Source organism: Oncorhynchus masou, chromosome 21, assembly GCF_036934945.1.
Source record: "Oncorhynchus masou masou isolate Uvic2021 chromosome 21, UVic_Omas_1.1, whole genome shotgun sequence".
Lineage (NCBI taxonomy): Eukaryota > Metazoa > Chordata > Actinopteri > Salmoniformes > Salmonidae > Oncorhynchus > Oncorhynchus masou.
This window is the reverse complement of record NC_088232.1, coordinates 20,428,087-20,448,022: the sequence shown is the minus strand read 5'-3', so window position 1 is coordinate 20,448,022 and position 19,936 is coordinate 20,428,087. Positions and strand designations below refer to the sequence as shown.

The 19,936-nt window shown below is 40.5% G+C and overlaps 1 protein-coding gene across 3 annotated transcripts in view; it reads right to left on the bottom strand.

Annotated features, from left to right (window-relative positions):
* Positions 1–19,936, bottom strand: part of LOC135507941 (protein PALS1-like) — a 50,854-nt gene that overhangs the window by 17,434 nt on the left and 13,484 nt on the right. For 2 of the 3 annotated variants that reach the window (XM_064927763.1, XM_064927765.1), the window contains exon 2: positions 10,466–10,587. The exons of the other annotated variant lie outside the window; for it this stretch is intronic. The gene's annotated coding sequence lies outside the window, so the exon portion shown is untranslated. The remainder of the gene's footprint in view (positions 1–10,465; positions 10,588–19,936) is intronic. 3 annotated transcript variants of the gene reach the window in all.

Genomic DNA, 19,936 nt, shown 5'->3' with positions numbered 1-19,936 from the left:
CAGTATACAGAGAACACATTTCAGTAGGACACACTTTATTGTCACCTCAGGAACGGGGTTTGATACTGCGACCAAACCCGTCACATTTGCGACCGTTTGACTTGGCAGTGCAACACACTTTATTTTATTGGTCGCAAGGGTGCCAGTAACATTTTGGTTCACAAATATTGTAAGACATTTTTTATCAACATGATTTATTCAAACAGTAATGCTCAAATAAGCAAAAATCAAACAACTTTCTGAAGAGGCGACATCGGCACAGAAACGCCCTTGTGTGCGCAGGGTCTATGTCTATACTTTGTGTAGCCATATGTGATGCAAATAATAGCTTAACCGTCTTCGGTTAGATGGAAAGGCTAGCAGACTCATGATTTTTTTCCACATCAATCCAGTTTTGAAAGTGCGCTACAGACATAGGCGGAGTGGCCATAAGTCAAGCTTCCCCTAAAGTAAAATTACCAAAATTATATAACCTACTCCTGTCAAAACAGAAATACATTTAAAATAGGAGACTACACCAGAAAGTATGATTTGACTGAAGGATTATTATCTTCTTTAAACCTGTTAAGCCTACCCCCTACTTTTTCGAACATTCTGTTAAAAATCACACAACATTTCAGCGTCCTGCTACTCATGCCAGGAATATAGTATATGCATATGATTAGTATGTGTGGATAGAAAACACTGACGTTTCTAAAACTGGTTAAATCACGGCTGTGACTATAACAGAGCCTGTGTTTCATCGAAAAGCGCAAGGAAAACTGATGACTGAAAACTGGAAAAAGTATCAATGCGCCACTTGCATGTATTGTTTATGGGAAACCAAATTACATGGGGCTGAGATTGCAAGTCCTACAGCTTCCACACGATGTCGCCAGTCTTGTCAATTGCCTGGGCTTTGTTTCTTGGTCAAACGAGTAAGAGAGAGCCCATTTCTTCCGGTCTCCGACAGGATGTTTTGGAGGAGAAATTTTCGACCATGAGTTCAAGACGTGGAGCTATTGAATACACACCGCCCCGTGATCAATTTGATAGATTATTGACGTTTACTAATACCTAAAGTTGGATTACAAAAGTATTTCGAAGTGTTTTGTGAAGGTTTATCGTCAACTTTTTTAATTTCAAAAAAATGACGTTGCGTTTTAAAATGCAGTTTTTTCCTGGATCACACACTTTTCATAGATCGATATTTAGGGTATATATGGACCGATTTAATCGATAAAAAGACCCAATAGTGATGTTTATGGGACATATAGGAGTGCCAACAAAGAATCTCGTCAAAGGTAATGAATGTTTTATATTTTATTTATTTCTTTGTTTACGTCCCCTTCTGGTATTTCGGCGTGTTGCCTGCTATCAGATAATAGCTACTCATGCTTTCGCCGAAAAGCATTTTATAAATCTGACTCGTTGGCTAGATTCACAACGAGTGTAGCTTGAATTGAGTACCCTGTATGTGAATTTTAATGAACGTTTGAGTTTTAACGAGTACTATTAGCATTTGGTGTAGCGCATTTGCATTTATTGTTGGCAAGGTGGGACGCAAGCGCGCCGGGTTGCCTAGAGAGGCTAAAAGAATAAGCTGTGGATTGTTTTAAAATCGCATTGCCTACAGTCAGAAGGGCCCGCAATTTGTTGAGTTGCGACTGTCAGTGAAAAGAATGGCATATCGCAATATTTCATCATAGTTTGGAAAGAAAATATTTATTGCTGTAAAGAGAAGACAATGAAGACTAATCTCTTTCATAGTTAGGCTTCTGCTCAATTTAGTATATGTTATTGGCACCAGCAGAGAGCATCAACCTTATCCCCGGTGAGTTCACATAACCAACAGAGAACATTAGATATTCAGTCATCATTGTTCGACCAGTCTACATTTCCCCCCCCCCATAAATAGACATACCATGTGTTTTAATAAAATAAACTACAGTACCAGTCAAGTCTGGACACCTACAAGGGTTTTTCTTTAATTTTACTATTTTCTACATTGTACAAAAACAATGAAGACATCAAAACTATGAAATAACAAATATGGAATCAAGTAGTAAGCAAAATAGTGTTCAATCAAAATATATATTTGAGATTATTCAAAGTAGCCACCCTTCGCCTTGAGGACAGCTTTGCACACTCTTGGCATTATCTCAACCAGCTTCAACTGGAATGCTTTTCCAACAGTCTTGAAGGAGATCCCACATATGCTGAGCACTTGTTGGCTGCTTTTTCTTCACTCTGCAGTCCAACTTATCCCAAACCATCTCAACTGGGTTGAGGTCCCGTGATTGTGGAGGCCAGGTCTTCTGATGCAGCACTCCATCACTCTCCTTCTTGGTCAAATAGCCCTTACACAGTGTGTTGGGTCATTGCCCTGTTGAAAAACAAATGATAGTCCCACTAAGCGCAAACCAGATGGGATGGCGTATCGCTGCAGAATGCTGTGGTAGCCATGCTGGTTAAGTGTGTCTTGAATTCTAAATAAATTCTCAAGTGTCACAAGCAAAGCACCCCCACACCTCCTCCTCCATGTTTCACAGTGGGAACCACACATGTGGAGATCATCCATTAACCTGCTCTGCATCTCAAAGACACAGCAGTTGGAACCAAAAATCTCAAATTTGGACTCATCAGATCAAAGAACAGATTTCCACCGGTCTAATGTCCATTGCACGTGTTTCTTGGCCCAAGCAAGTCTCTTCTTGTTATTGGTGTCCTTAGTGGTTTATTTGCAGCAATTTGACCATGAAGGCCTGACTCACAGTGTCTCCTCTGAACAGTTGATGTGGAGATGTGTCACTTTAACTCTGTGAAGCAGTTATTTGGGCTGCAAACGGAGGTGCTGGTAACTCTAATGAACTTATCCTCTACAGCAGAGGTAACTCTGGGTGTTCCTTTCCTGTCGCGGTCCTCATGAGAGCCAGTTTAATCACAACGCTTGATTTTTGCGACTGCAAAAAAAGAAACTTTCTTGACATTTTCCACAATACATGAAGGTCAGTCAAAGTAATGGACTGATACAACTATCTACTTTCACCTCTAATTTAGATACATTTCTGCTTATCATTTTCAACATTTGGTAGGTTATTATAATTTCTGACATGGTTTGCCATTTGTTTGTCAACTATAGTTCAACACATTCAGCTTCTCTTATGTCATCTTGTTGCCCTAGAAGACTAAATAAAGTAGTACTCACCAGAATAATGTATTTCGATAGAATGAACACATTAGTAATCTAACACCTGTAAAGTTGTCAGTTTCGTTTAGGGACCGGGGAGAAAAAAATATTTTACAAGTGGAAAAATTGTTCCTGTGCAAAATGTCCAAATGTCATCCGTTTGACCGGTTTTAAGGAAATGAAAAGCTGAGAAAACTATGAAACATGTTTCTGACTTCAGTTCCTCTTGGATACATATTATGTGTGGTTGGAACACTGTCTGCTTGATTATAACAGTGTTACACTCACATTCCTATTTTCTCAAGAGAAGCTGAAAGAAAATCACATTTTCCCACTCCTGTTCCTCTGACAAAATTAACATTAGTTATATAATTTTACTGCAAGAAATGCATAATTCTGCAGGAGTTAATATTATATTACGCTACATGTGAGTTTATAGGCCTACAGTCAGTCACTATTCCATTTAACCCATACGAATTTAAATTAGGAATATACTGTTTATTCATGGGTTCAGGGATAAAAGTGAGAGGAATATCAAAAGGTGCATGTAAAATTGCTTATCCTGGAATTGGATAAGCCATTTACAATTTTTTGTTGAAGTGATATCATTTTGGTATATCAAGTAGTTTTTTTTAATTCTGCTCTCTAGATCAGTGGTTCCCAAACCTTTTATAGTCCTGTACCCCTTCAAACATTCAACCTCGAGCTGCATACCCCCTCTAGCACCAGGGTGAGCGCGCACTCAAATGTTTTTTTTTTCCATCATTGTAAGCCTGCCACACACACACACACACACTGTACATTTTTTTAAACATAAGAATGAATTTATGTGAGTTTGTCACTTCCCACGAGCCGGGTTGTGACAAAGAGCTCTTATAGGACCTGGGCACAAATAACAATAAATAATTTTGCTCTTTATTTAGCCATCTTACATATAAAACATTTGTTCATCGAAAATTGTGAATAACTCACCACAGGTTACTGAGAAGGGTGTGCTTGAAAAGATGCACAACTCTGCTGTATTGGAGAGTCTCAGTCTTAAATCATTTTCCCCACACAGTCTGTGCCTGTATTTAGTTCTCATGCTTGTGAGGGCCGAGAATCCACTCTCACATAGGTACGTGGTTGCAAAGGGCATCAGTGTCTTAACAGTGAGATTTGCCAAGGCAAGAAACTATGACCACAGCCCTATCCAGAAATCTGGCAGTGGCTTCTGATTAAATTATATTTTCACAGAGCTGCTTGTTGCAATTTTGATGACTCTCTTGTTCAGATATCAGTAAGTGGACTGGAGGTAGTGCATGAAAGGGATAACGAATCCAGTTGTGTCGTCCATTTCACCCAGTTCACTCAGGTGCTTCACTATATCACATTTGACATTGTCCGTAAGCTTGAGTTCATTTGCACACAGAAAAAATTCAAACCAGGATGGAAAGACCGGTGTGTTGTCCTTGTTAATGCAGACAGAAAATAGCTCCAACTTCTTGATCATAGCCTCAATTTTATCCCGCACATTGAATATAGTTGGAGAGTCCCTGTAATCCTAGATTCAGATCATGCAGGCGAGAAAAAACGTCACCCAGATAGGCCAGTCGTGTAAGAAATTCATCATCATGCAAGCGGTCAGACAAGTGAAAAGTATGGTCAGTAAAGAAAACTATGAGCCCATCTCTGAATAAAAAAAAACAAACTTGTCTATACTTTGCCCCTTGATAACCAGCACACTTCTGTATGTTGTAAAAGCGTTACATGGTCGCTGCCCATATCATTGCAAAGTTAACCATTTGTACTGTAGTGTCCAAAACATCTTTCAAGCGGTCAGGCAATCCCTTGGCAGCAAGAGCCTCTAGGTGGATGCTGCAGTGTACACAGGTGGCATCGGGAGCAACTGTTGCAAGCGCGTTTCCACTGTGGTTCCTCCTTTAAAAGTTGCAGCGTACTGCGGTGCAGCTTGCATGGTGCTGCAGAATTCTATGGTACGTTATTAAGTGTGAACCACTGGTAGCATTAATGCATTAGTGCTAGTTTGACCACCAGAGGGCATCTTTGAGAAGCATTTGATAGCCTTCAATAATGGCTGAACAAGAGAATGTGGGCACACGGGAGACCGGGCTTCAATTCCCCGACAGAGAGGAAGCAGTAGGCTGTTCTTGTAAATAAGTTCTTTGTAAATTTGTTCTTAACCTCTAGCGTCGAGCAATCCCGTATCCGGGAGCGTAATCATAGCCTCAAGCTCATTAGCATAACGCAGCGTTAACTATTCATGAAAATCGCAAATGAAATGAAATAAATATATTGGCTCACAAGCTTAGCCTTTTGTTAACAACACTGTCATCTCAGATTTTCAAAATATGCTTTTCAACCATAGCTACACAAGCATTTGTGTAAGAGTATTGATAGCTAGTATAGCATTAAGCCTAGCATTCAGCAGGCAACATTTTCACAAAAACAAGAAAAGCATTCAAATAAAATCATTTACCTTTGAAGAACTTCAGATGTTTTCAATGAGGAGACTCAGTTAGATAGCAAATGTTGTTTTGTTCATCACGTTTGGTTAAGAAAACCCCCCGAAAATTCAGTCATTACAACGCCAAACTTTTTCCCAAATTAACTCCATAATATCGACAGAAACATGGCAAATGTTGTTTAGAATCAATCCTCAAGGTGTTTTTCACATATCTATTCAATGATAAATCATTGGTGGCAGTTGCCTTTCTCCTCTGAACCTAATGGAAAAGTGGACGCAGCTGGAGATAATAATTTCGACGGAGGACCCCAAGCGGACACCTGGTAAATGTAGTCTCTTATGGACAATCTTCCAATGATGTGCCTACAAATACGTCACAATGCTGCAGACACCTTGGAGAAACGACAGAAAGTGAAGGCTCATTTCCTGGCGCATTCACAGCCATATAAGGAGACATTGGAACACAGCGCATTCAAAATCTGGGTCATTTCCTGTATGAAATTTCATCTTGGTTTCGCCTGTAGCATTAGTTCTGGGGCACTCACAGACAATATCTTTGCAGTTTTGGATTTTTCTCAGGCTTTCGCCTGCAATATCAGTTCTGTTATACTCACAGACAATATTTTTACAGTTTTGGAAACTTTAGTGTTTTCTTTCCAAAGCTGTTAATTATATGCATAGTCGAGCATCCTTTCGTGACAAAATATCTTGTTTAAAACGGGAACGTTTTTTTTATCCAAAAATTAAAAGAGCGGTGTGCATCCCAGCACTGCTAAGAGCTGCTGTTTGAATGAATGCTTACGAGCATGCGGCTGCCTACCAACACTCAGTCAGACTGCTCTATCAAATATCAAATCAAACACTTAATTATAATATAATTAACACAGAAATACAAGCCTTTGGTCATTAATATGGTCAAATTTAGATTAAATACGAAACCGTTCTGTATTTTATCGAACAGGTGGCAACTTTAAGTCTAAATATTACTGTTACATTGCACAACCTTCAATCTTATGTCATAATTACTTAAAATTCTGGCAAATTACGGTCTTTGTTAGGAATAAAAGGCCTTCCAATATGTCGCAACGAGCCAGACGGCTCAAACTGCTGCATATACCCTGACTCTGCTTGCACTAAACGCGAGAGAAATGACAATTTCCCTAGTTAATATTGCCTGCTAACATTACATTTCTAGTAACTACATATGCAGGTTTTAAAAAATACATTGATTTTAAGAAAGACAGTGATGTTTATGGTTACGTACATTATTGCAACAATTGTGCTTTTTTCACGAATGCGCTTTTGTTAAATCATCAAGTTGATCAAGCTGTGATTCGATAAATTATGAACAGGCAACCCCATTGATTATATGCAACGCAGAACAAGCTAGTTAACCTAGTAATACAATCAACCATGTGTAGTTTTATAACTAGTGATTATGTGAAGATTAAACTGGTCTTATATAAAAAAACAATCAATGATAGCTAGCAACTTACCGTGGCTCCTTGCAGCCACAAGGTCATTTTGATGCTGCATTCACGTAACAAGTGGTCAGCCTGACACGCAGTCTCCTCATGGATTGCAATGTAGTCGGCCATAAATCGGCATCCAAAAAGGGAGATTACCGATCGTTATGAAAATCGGCCATGCCGATTAACTTCGAGTGTAGGGAGCAGTATTTTCGTTTTTGGCAAAAAAAAACGTACCCATTTGAAACTGCCTATTTCTCCGGCCCAGAAACTAGAATATGCATATAATTGTCAGATTAGGATAGAAAACACTAAAGTTTCCAAAACTGTCAAAATATTGTCTGTGAGTATAACAGAACAGATATTGCAGGGGAAAACCTGAGGAAAATCCAACAAGGAAGTGCTGTTTTTTCTGAAAGCTCTCAGTTCAATTTGATGCCTTGCCCCCATTTAATGGGATATCATCCAGATTCCTTTTCATATGGCTTCCTCTAGCTGTGGACAGTCTTTAGACAGTTTCAGGCTTTCATTTTGAAAAATGAGCGAGAAAGAATCCATCGCATCAGTGGGTGGCTGGGTGCCAGCAGAGTTTTTCATGCGCAACAGCCATTTTCTCTCTCTCTCCTATGGAAGAAGCTACATTCCGATTGACATATTATCGATTATATATTGTAAAAACAACCTGAGGATTGTTTATAAATAACATTTGACATCTTTCTACTCACTTTACGGATACTATTTGGAATTTCCGTCTGCGATGTCGTGACCGCTCGAGCCTGTGGATTTCTGAACATAAAGCTCCAAACAAATGGAGGTATTTTGGATATAAAATAATCTTTGTGGAACAAAAGGAACATTTATAGTGTAACTGGGAGTCTCGTGAGTGCAAACATCCGAAGATCATCAAAGGTAAGCGATTTAATTTATTGCTTTTCTGACTTTCGTGACCAATCTCCTTGGCTGCTTGCTGTTTGTAATATTTTGTCTACTGAGAGAGATGTGCTTACATAAATGCTTGGATAGCTTTCGCCGAAAAGCTTTATTGAAATCTGACTCACCAGGTGGATTAACAAAAAGCTAAGCTGTGTTTTGCTATATTGCACTTGTGATTTCATGAAAATTAAATGTTTTTAGAGTAATTTAATTTGAATTTGGCGCTCTGCAATTCAGCGGATGTTGATGAAAATGATCCCGCAAACGGGATGGGTGCGTCAAGAAGTTAATCGGTCGACCTCTAATAATCAGTGCTCTAACTCCCCCCTGCGCTGGTTTGGAGCAATGAAGTGATGACGCAGGGTACCGTACTAAACCACAAATGACCTATAAGTCCCTCGGCGTAAGCTCGCAACTTTTAAAGGAGGAACCACTGTATTTCTCAATATCATGGCTTTTGCGCCAGCAGTACAGATAACACATCTTGACCACCAAAGTCCATTTGATGTCACAAAGTTGTCCAGTACTTTAAAAATATCCTCTCATGTTGTCCTGGTTTCCAGAAGAGGATGTCTTCCTTAATTGACCCCCATGAACGTAACGGACATATACCAGGAGCTGTGCCAGGCCCGCCACGTCTGTTGACTCATCCAGCTGTAACACATAATTCACTGGCTTGTATGCATAGCAGTAAGTGTTACAAAACATTTCCTGTCATGTCACTGAAACAGTGTTGTTTGATGAAGACATTGTCTGTATAGTTTTTGGACCTTTTGCCCCAGCATTGCCCCAGCCATATCCGCGGCAGCAGGACGAATTAAGTCCTCCACAACAGTATGGGGCTTGCCTGTCCGAGCCACTCGGTATCTCACCATATAAGACGCTTCTAGCCCCTTCTTATTAAATGCTATGTTGCTTTTATACGTCTTACTACTCGAAAGTTATCTTTATTCTTGCTCCAAACACTCCTGTGGCTTATTTTTCAAATTGTCGTGTTTTGTTTAAATGCCTGCGCAAGAGTGAAGGTTGCCCGCGAGAGAGTAACGGTTAACGTGATTGGATGTTAATTACTTGACTAGGCTACCTATATTTGACATTGGGTTGTTATTTCACTGAACACTAGATGGGTTTCATTTTATTTTTGGCAGTGAAACGAGGCTGTATAGCCTCGTTGGAAAATCTAAATGTACTGTTAGAAAATGCGAAGATTTTTTTATAGTTTTGTTTTTAAAATTTGAATCACATTTTTATTTGGCATACCTCCGACGGCATTGGGAATACCCGCTCTTGATGATTTGTCAGAACACACGGCACTTTGAAATCTGCAATAGATTTTGCACTTAATTTTAAGTCTTATCGGTTTACAATAAATCTATCCAAATAAAGGTAAGGACACAAGGGAAAGCTAATTTAAAAGATGGACGCCAATGCCTTCCTCCTCTCTTTCATGATGCCGAAATGGTCTATCACTGTCATACAGTACAGACATTTAGTTTTTGTTGTCCTAGACTACCTGGCTAAAATGCTTACATTCATTATTAGCCTGGTTCTGTATGAAATGCAGGCACATTATAGGACACAAGCCATTATCATTTATCATTATTTATTCATTTTTAATTGCTGCGACCAAATCATGTGCTGGTGCCATCAACTGAAAAAGTTGGTAGCACCAGTGACCCAGTGGAAAAAGTTGGTTGTCTTCATGCAGGGTTCTACACCAACACCAGCCAAATCAAGTGTCTCTCTCCCCCTCCCACCCCCCATTCCCACAGGCCCAGCGCTGGTCACATGACCCCGGATGCTAGGAGAATAGATAACCTTTGTCCCTCCATCCGTGGATCTGCCCCCCTTCTCCACATGCCAGTCACATTCCTATCTACGTAGTTAGTCCAACTCCGAGCTGGACACAAACCTCAGGCCATGCACTAACGGGGCTGTGCGTCACAGACACTTAGTCTACTGTTTTAAGAACAAAATAGACATGCTGACGAGAAAACGATTAACAATATGTACAACAAGCACTGAAGGTCCCCATTAGTAACACCAAGTCCACAAAGAACACCCTAATCGCAAAGCAGCCTGTAGTACTCCTGTGTGTTAGCTGGTTGGACACAATTAAATCTGCTCTGTCATCCTAACCTCCGGGCCCCTCCTTGTCTCACACAACCCCCCCCCTACTCTTTCTTTACTCCCCCTTTTTTCGTCTGGGCGCCCCCTCTCTGCATTGGCTTCTCTGTTGTGTGGAGATTACTGTGCTGCAAAAGTCCCAGACACGTCTCCATGACAACAGCTTTGTCAGCGGGCGGGAGGTCCCCACTCCACCGCCCTGAAAAATAAGGAGGCAAAACACAAAGACAAACACACACTCAAGAAGAGGGTGGACTGTCAAATAAGGAAGAGGAGAAACATAGGACCCTATGTCCTTACCCAAATGTTGGTTGATTAGTTGGTGCTCTATAGTAGTAGATCAGCTGAGGGCTCTTCTCTCTGTATATAACCTCCAGGTAGTGGGTCTTCTCCCAGGCTGTGGAGCAGCGGCTATCCCCCTCCTAGGATCAACAGGCAGGCACTCAGTCAGCTAGCGCAGTCAGGGGGAACTGAGAGGACCAGGGAAGGGAGGTGGCAGGGGGGGTTGGGAGCACTGGTGTGTTTCGATTCCTCAAGGTATTGTGTGCTGGAACTGTGAAGGTATTTTTTTTTATTATTGTAGAAGGTAGTAGTATGGGGAATCTACTTGGGGTATGGGGAAGATATACTGTTGAAGTCAGAAGTGTGCATACACCTTAACCAAATACATTTAAACTCAGTTTTTCACAATTCCTGACATTTATAGTTTGTTAACCTATTGATGCTATGGGGGCGCTATTTCATTTTTGGATAAAAAGACGTGCCCGTTTTAAGCGCAATATTTTGTCACAAAAAGATGCTCGACTATGCATATAATTGATAGCTTTGGAAAGAAAACACTCTGACGTTTCCAGAACTGCAAAGATATTGTCTGTGAGTGCCCCAGAACAGATGCTACAGGCAAAACCAAGATGAAACTTCAAACAGGAAATGAGCAGGATTTTTGAGGCTCTGTTTTTCATTGTCTCCTTATATGGCTGTGAATGCACAAGGAATGAGCCTGCCCGATCTATCGTTTCCCCAAGGTGTCTGCAGCATTGTGATGTATTTGTAGGCATATCATTGGAAGATTGACCATAAGAGACTACATTTGCCAGGTGTCCGCCCGGTGTCCTCCGTCGAAATTGGTGCGTCATCTTCAACTGCACGTCTTTTTCCAAGCGATTCACCGGAGAAAGGAGACTATTAACGATATATCAATGAAGAGATGTGAAAAACACATTGAGGATTGATTCTAAACAGCTTTTGTCGGTGTTTCAGTCAATATTATGGAGTTAATTTGGAAATCAGTTCGCCGTTTTGATGACTGAATTTTCATTTTTTTTTGGTACCCAAACGTGATGTACAAAACGGAGCGATTTCTCCTACACAAAGAATCTTTCAGGAAAAACTGAACATTTGCTATGTAACTGAGTCTCCTCATTGAAAACATCCGAAGTTCTTCAAAGGTAAATGATTTTATTTGAATCCTTTTCTGCTCGCTACATAAATAGTTATATTAAACATTCATGAAAATACAAATGTCTCACATGTATCGAAAGCCTAGAATCTTGTTAATCCAACTGCGTTGTCAGATTTAAAAAATGGATTTACTGCGAAAGAATGCAATGCAATTATTTGAGCATAGAGCCCCATACTTTTTTTTACATTTTTAAACAGCACAGGGGTAACATAATCAAACTGCATTAAAATAAATTGTTTACCTTTGACGATCTTCGTCTGTTTGCAATTCCAATGCTCATTGTTACACAATGAATGATCTTTTGTTTGATAAAATCAGTTTTTATAGCCTAACACGAAACATTTTGTGAACCCGCTTGTGCAGTGAATTCCGTCTCATTCCATTTGACGACTCATTCCAGGTAAATCACCCACACAGATTGGTTTCATTGCAATCAACTGGTTTGTTTGTAACACAATCAAACCTGGGGCCATTTCGCGGGACGTATTGACTAAACGAAACCGATTTGAAGACAACAAGTAATGACATCATTGTGCACCAATGATTTGCCCGCTGTTTCGTTGATTGACTGTCTTTCAACCCAATGACCACTGATCGTCTTGAAATCAGGCTGTGTAGATAGCCAATGAGCTGAGCTAAACGGCAATACGCCATGTTTATGTGTTGCAAGACCAACCCATGTAGTAAGCTCCAGCGTAAAGAGAGTCATGCGCTATTGAATTTTCATACCGGAAGAAGCTACGCATATTATTGTTTGGTGAATGCGCAGATTCAGCTGTTTATATATCAATCATTATGGCGACTAAGTCAGGGAAAGCTAAATCTAAGTCTAGATATACAGATGTACACACAAATTTAGAATAAATTGATAGGGAAGGTGAGACAGAGATTGTTGTAGGATGCTTCATTTAGCGATTGTGGAGGAATATTTTTTGAACGGGAGAGGACATTGTTTTGGACTGGTAAGTTCTTATGCTAATGCCCATGTTTGAAATTAATAATATAAAATATGTGATTTTTTATTTATTTTAGAAACAATATATAAACATTTAATGTCATGTATTGTGAGATGCGTGTGTCTGCCGCCCCACCAAAACCCACATGAAATAGCCTATTTGAGGCTGTTGAGGAGAGTGCAGGACCACATCAATGGCCAAAGTGAAATGGAGACAGTAGATACAGCTGGTCTGTTGTAATATAATAAAGACAGTAATATAATACAGACAGTAGATCTAGCTGGTCTGTCATAATATAATAGAGATCTGGCATTTTTCGAGGTGCTGTGCTGTTGCACCCTCTACAACCACTGTACAACCTAAGTGTATGTAAACTTCCGACTTCAACAGTATGTAGGAAGTTGCCCGAGGGAGAAAATATGACCCACTTCTGAGATGTCACTCAACTGCTGAAATCAGAGTTGGGAAGAACACAGGCGCACGAGCGTACAGTAGACACACACACACACCCCGCGCTGGGGCCTGTGCTGTCTCAGAGGTCAAATCGTCCTTGTGACAGTAGAAAATAACCATGATGCAAATTGTAAAAATGCAAAACAGCCTAGGAACACCATTCCTGAGCAAAACATAAGGGACCTATTGTTAGGGTGTGTGATCACAGCGTAAACGTCAAACCTTATTACATTTGAAGAGTGAAGGAGAGGGTTAGATAAAGGGCGCCTGTCTAAATGTAACAATTTCTACTAGATAGCCCACACTCACCTGCACAAAGTATGGTAAACAAACACCCATAAAAGACTGGATGCAGTCAAATGTTGGTAAGAGGGTGGCACTAGCCATCCCATGGTTGTGGGTTTAATGTATGGCCTATCAGATACATACGCGCACCCAATTCATTGAAATCACGCAAAATTGCTTTTCCAAAAGATACAGAAAAACAACACTTGTCAGTTCATAAATTCATATGACTCAGACAGTGCATTCGGAAAGTATTCACTTTTTCCACTGTTAAGTTATAGCCTTATTCTAAAATTGATTCAATTGACCCCCCCCCCCAACAATCTACACACAATACCGCATAATGACAAAGCAAAAACAGGTTGACATTTTTGCAAAAAAATGTATTAATAAGATGCTATTGAGCCCACACTACTACACTGTCTGAGCCAAGGATCACATGCTTTCTGGTAAGTTTTGATTACAATACTGGGTCGGATGAATACATTTTATATGGCATACATGATTTAACACAAAGTGTGTTAAAAACATTAACTTGTCAACCATTTCTGCTAGTTAGTTTTTGCTACCATGTGGGTTTTAGCTTGCCTGTGCCTGCTAACTGAGGAGTGTTAATTCACCTGTTTCCATACGTTTCATTTTAAAACATTTATCTTATGAAGGAGTTGTTTAATCTCACTGCTTAACTTTTTTTGGGACAGGGGGCAGTATTTTCACTTTTGGATGAATAGCGTGCCCAAACTGAACTGCCTCCTACTCTGTCCCAGATGCTAATATATGCATATTATTATTAGTATTGGATAGAAAACACACTGAAGTTTCTAAAACTGTTTGAATGATGTCTGTGAGTATAACAGAACTCATACGGCATTCAAAATTCTGAGAAGAAATCCAAACAGGAAGTGAGATATCGATTTTCAAAACATTGCCTATTCAAATCCCTAATAGTTATGGATGTGCTAGGGCTTCCACTAGATGTCACCGCCTTTAGATCCTAGATTTACGATTCTACTATAAAAGGAGGGGCTCATAGGAGCTCTTTTCGTGAGTGGTCTGGCAGAGAGCCTCGGTCTCATGACGCGCGCTCCCGACAGAGTATGCTCTCATTCCAGTGCTTTTCTTCAGACAATGAAATTCTCCAGTTGGAACCTTATTGATGATTTAAGTTATAAACATCCTAAAGATTGATTGCAAACATCATTTGACTTGTTTCTACGACCTGTAACGGAACTGTTTGAGTTTCTGTCTGGAGGAAGTGCTCGCTCCTCATGAAGATGGATTACTGGGCTGAACACGCTAACAACAAGTGGCAAAATGATGGTCTGTATGGAACAAATCAGTCATTTATTGTCAAACTGGGATCCCTGGGAGTGCCTTCTGATGAAGATCATCAAAGGTAAGTGAACATTTAGTGTTTTTACGAACTAATGTTGACGCCAAAATGGCGGCTATTTCTTTGGCTGAATTGGGTACTGAGTGCCGTTCTCAGATTATGCTTTTTCCATAAAGTTTTTGGGAAATCTGACACAGTGGTTGCATAGAGGATAAGTCTCTTTAATTCTGTGAATAACACTTGCATCTTTTATCAATGTTATTTATGAGTATATCTGCAAAATCACCAGATGTTTTGGAATCAAAACATTACTGCACATAACGCGCCAATGTAAACTGAGATTTTGGGATATAAATATGCACATTATCAAACAAAGCATACACATATTTTGTAACATTATGTCCTATGAGTGTCATCTGATGAAGATCAAAGGTTAGTGATTCATTTTATCTATATTTCTGCTTTTTGCGACTCCTATCTTTGGCTGGAAAAATGGCTGTGTGTATTTGTGACTTGGCTCTGACCTAACATAATCATATGTTGTGCTTTCGCTGTAAATCATTTTTGAAACCGGAAACCATGGTTAGATTAACAAGATGTTTATCTTTAATTTGCTGTATTGGACTTGTTAATGTGTGAAAGTTACATATTTCAAAAAAAATATTTTTGAATTTCGTGTGCTGCCTTTTCAGCGGAATGTTGTGGTGGGGTTCCGCTAGCAGAACTCCTTTCCTAGACAGGTTAACCATTTATCTGTACATGGAATTGTATGTTGTTATTTTACTATTTTTTCCAATCTTTACAGGAAAATGCCACGGGAACCATCTGATGTGTGGAAACATTTCACTGGAGCTAATGTAGAAGGAAAAGCTGTGTACATTTGTAAATACTGTGCCAAATCTTATTTTATTTATTTAACTAGGCAAGTCAGTTAAGAACAAATACTTATTTACAATGACAGCCTAGGAACAGTAGATTAACTACCTTGTTCAGGGGCAGAACACCGCATTTTTATTTACCTCGTCAGCTCGGGGATTCAATCTAGCAACCTTTCGGTTACTGGACCAACCCCAAATATGTGAAGAACATGTGAAGAATGCAACAAAGATGTAGAATCATCTGGCCAAGTGCATAAAGTTCCCTCAGCGCTGACAACAAGTGACCTCCGACAAAAGTCCCTCTACTTCTATTAGAGGTGAAAATGATGAATCAGACACCTTATCGATAGCAACAGCTCACAGTCCTCCCGGAATCAGAAGTTTTTTTTGAGTCAATGGAGGTATGTAGCTAAGGTGTTCACAGATAATGCTCACAGATAATGTGTATTGGAAGAGATATCTGAATGTTCTTCGCCCAGCATAAACCCCTCCTACCAGACATGCTGTATCTACTAATTTGCTGAATGCAGAGTTCAACAGCATTCAAGTGAAGGTGAAGCAAATTATAGAGAATGCAGACTATTGCCATCTCTGATAGGCGGTCGAATGTTCGTGGGCAAGGAATAATTAACTACATTATCTCCACCCCTCAACCAGTATTCTACAAGAGCACAGACACAAGGGACAAGACACACCGGTCTCTACATTGCAGATGAGCTGAAGGCAGTCATCAATGACCTTGGACCAATGAAGGTATTTGTACTGCTGACAGACAATGCTGTGAATATGAAGGCTGCTTGGTCTAAAGTGGAGGAGTCACACTCTCACATCACACCAATTGGCTGTGCTGCTCATGCATTGAATCTCCTCCTCAAGGACATCATGGCATTGAAAACAATGGGTACACTCTACAAGAGAGACAAGGAAATGGTTAGGCATGTGAAGGGCCATCAAGTTATAGCAGCAATCTACCTCGCCAAGCAAAGTGAGAAGAATAAGAGCATCACATTGAAGATGCCCAGCAACACCCGTTGGGGTGGTGTTGTCATCCTGTTTGACAGTCTCTTGGAGGGGAAGGAGTCTCTCCAAGATATTGCCATATCACAGTCTGCCGATTTGGACAGCCTAATCAAGAGGATCCTCCTGGATGATGCATTTTGGGAGAGTGGTAAGCAGCCAGAAACTTCTGAAACCTACAACGGTAGCCATTGCACAGATTGAGGGAGACAATGCCATCCTGTCTGATGTTCAGACTCTGCTTGCAGATGTAAGAGAATAAACCTGTACTGCCCTGCCCACTTCACTGTTGCTCCAAGCAGAGGAAACTGCAGTTCTGAAATACATCAAAAGCGTTAAGACTTCTGCCTGAATCCCATACACGCCGCAGCGTACTTTTTGGACCCCAAATATGCTGGCAAGAGCATCCTGTCTGGTGCAGAGAGCAACAAGGCCTACGGTGTCATCACTACCGTGTCTCGCCACCTTGGCCTGGATGAAGGCAAGGTTCTAGGCAGTCTGGCAAAGTACACTTCCAAGCAAGGGCTTTGGGATGGAGATGTAATAAGGCAGTCGTGCCAACATATCTCATCAGCCACCTGGTAGAAGGGACTTTGTGGATCTGAGGTTCTTTCCCCTGTTGCCTCCATCCTCCTCCAAATCCCACCAACATCAGCTGCCTCAGAGTGCAACTGGTCCTTGTTTGGGAACACACACACCAAAGTACGCAACAGGCTGACCAATACAAGTGTTGAAAAAAATGGTGGCCACCCGGGCAAATTTTTGAGCCTGACAACAAGCCATCCTCAACATGGTTGGAAAGTGACAGTGAAGATGAGTCTGACGTTCAAGAGGTGGATATTGAGGGAGAATACATGGAAGTCAACCAAAGCTTCAGACAATCATTTTACAGATGTATGATGAAAACGTTTTTGGGAGATGCAATGGATCGTTGGGGATCAATCAATATTCCCTTTTGTTGTTCAGTGAAATCATCCCATGTGAAGATTCAACTCATTTAATTAAAGTTCAATTCATAACTAAAAAGTTTTTTAAAATTTCTATTGGAAGGATTTAATCATTTGCAATTATGTATATTTATGACAAGGTAAAAGGTTTATGTTTCTGTCTCCCAGTCCCTGCGGCTGAAAAACACCCCTACAGCATGATGCTGCCACCACCATGCTTCCCCGTAGGGATGGTATTGGCCAGGTGATAAACGGTGCCTGGTTTCCTCCAAACGTGATGCTAGGCATTCAGTGCCAAGAATCTTGTTTCTCTTGGTCAGAGTCCTTTAGGCGCCTTTTGGCAAACTCCACACAGGCTGTCATGTGCCTTTTACTGAGGAGTGCCATCTGTCTGGCCACTCAACCATAAAGGCCTGATTGGTTGAGTGCTGCAGAGATGGTTGTAACTGCAGAGATGGTTGTCACATCTCCACAGAGGAGCTCTGTCAGACTGACCATCAGGTTCTTGGTCACCTCCCTGACCAAGACCCTATTCCCCTGATTGCTCAGTTTGGCCAGCTCTAGGAAGAGTCGAACTTCTTCCATTTAAAAATGGAGGCCACTGTTCTTGGCGACCGTTGGGGCAGCAGACATTTTTTGGTACCCTTCCCCAGATCTGTGCCCCAACACAATCCTGTCTCAGAGCTCTACAGACAATTCTTTCAAACTCATGGCTTGGTTTTTGCTCTGACATGCACTGTCAACTGTGGGACCTTACATAGACAGGTGTGTGCATTTCCAAATCATTTCCAAAATCATTTGAATTTACCAGAGGTGGACTCCAATCAAGATGTAGAAACATCACAAGGATGAACAATAGAAACAGGATGCACAAGCTCAATTTCAAGTCTCATTGCAAAGGGTCTGAATACTTATGCAAATACGTTTATTTTTAAATTTTTATTAAAATTGCAAAAATTTCACAAAACCTGTTTTCGGTTTGTCATTATGGGTTATTGTGTGCAGATGGATAAAAATAAATTATCATCAATTTTAGTACAAGGCTGTAACAAATTATTTCCGAATGGACTGGATAACTGTCAAACCGCACTACTGAAAATATGCAGATGTTTTTTAGTGCAGAAAAAGTAACAAAATAATCTCTCTGGGTGATGTGGAAGTGAAGCAGCCCATTTGTCCTTGGAAACACACACAGGAGCAGAGCAGACGCTTTGAATGAATAATGTAGTTTCCGTGAGTGACGTAGGTTTAGGCTAGATAAGTAACTGTTACAGTAGCACTCACTAGATGAGTTGGAGTGTGAGGATAAATGCACACAATCCTCTTGTAGCAGAACATTTATTTTTATGGCCTTGAGTATTCTATTCTCCCCTTTTTGTACTACAGGAGCAGAACAGATAACACTATGTAGAGAAAGGCTTCCCATACATTGAAAGTGTCAGACAATTTACATTTCAAACCTTTTTGTGTGTGCATTTGTGTAAACAATGGCAATTCTAAAAACCCTATGAGTTTAGTTTCCTTCACTATAGAATTACAACTGGTTGTCTAAAACCTGCCTAACTTTCAATAAGGACTGGCTTCCTCCCTTTCCAAATAACAGCTGTAGCATGCTTGTAATCTGGTGTGGTGAGTATGCATTTGTTTAAGGGATAGTGTGGGACTGATGGAAAGTAAGGTCTGAATGAATTGAAATCTAGTCCGGTCATCTTCTTGAAAAGGTATAGATTTAACCCTGCTGGTTTATTTAAAATTCTCACCAACACCAAAAAATGTGTCATAATCTACACATCCATTCACACACAGATGGCATCACACACTGCATTAAGATCTTGAGCTAATCTCGTCTGGCAGGATCATCCCCTCCCCGTAGAGGAGTCATGCCCACGAGGCAGGTTAAAACACACTGTGCCCTTGATGTGGACCATCTGTTGCTTGTGGTGCTTAGCCAAGCAACCTGGTATAGTCAGTGGTCACCCTCCTGGTATGGCCGGGCGATATAGCCTAATAATCATATTTAAATGTTTTCAAATTTATGGGCGATACACAATATACACTGAGTGTACAACACATTAAAACACTTTTATAATATTGAGTGCCCCCCATTTTTGCCCTCAGAACAGCCTCAATTGGTCAAGGCATGGACTCCACAAGGAGTCGAAAGCGTTCCACAGGGATGCCGGCATTCATGGATGCCAAAGGAAGCCAGGCTTCCCCCCAAATATGTAACAAAAAATAATACATTCAAATAAAAATGTTATTCTATTGGCAAGAGGCTGAATGTATCTAACTGGAGAAAGAATCAAAACAAGTGAAACAGTGCCTCTGTTTGTACCCCATCTGATGCTGTCTGGTCAAAAAGTATGACATTGCTGCCACCCATAGCATTGAACACAATGGATGCCAGTGAGCAGTTGACCTCTCTTGATAAAATAATAAA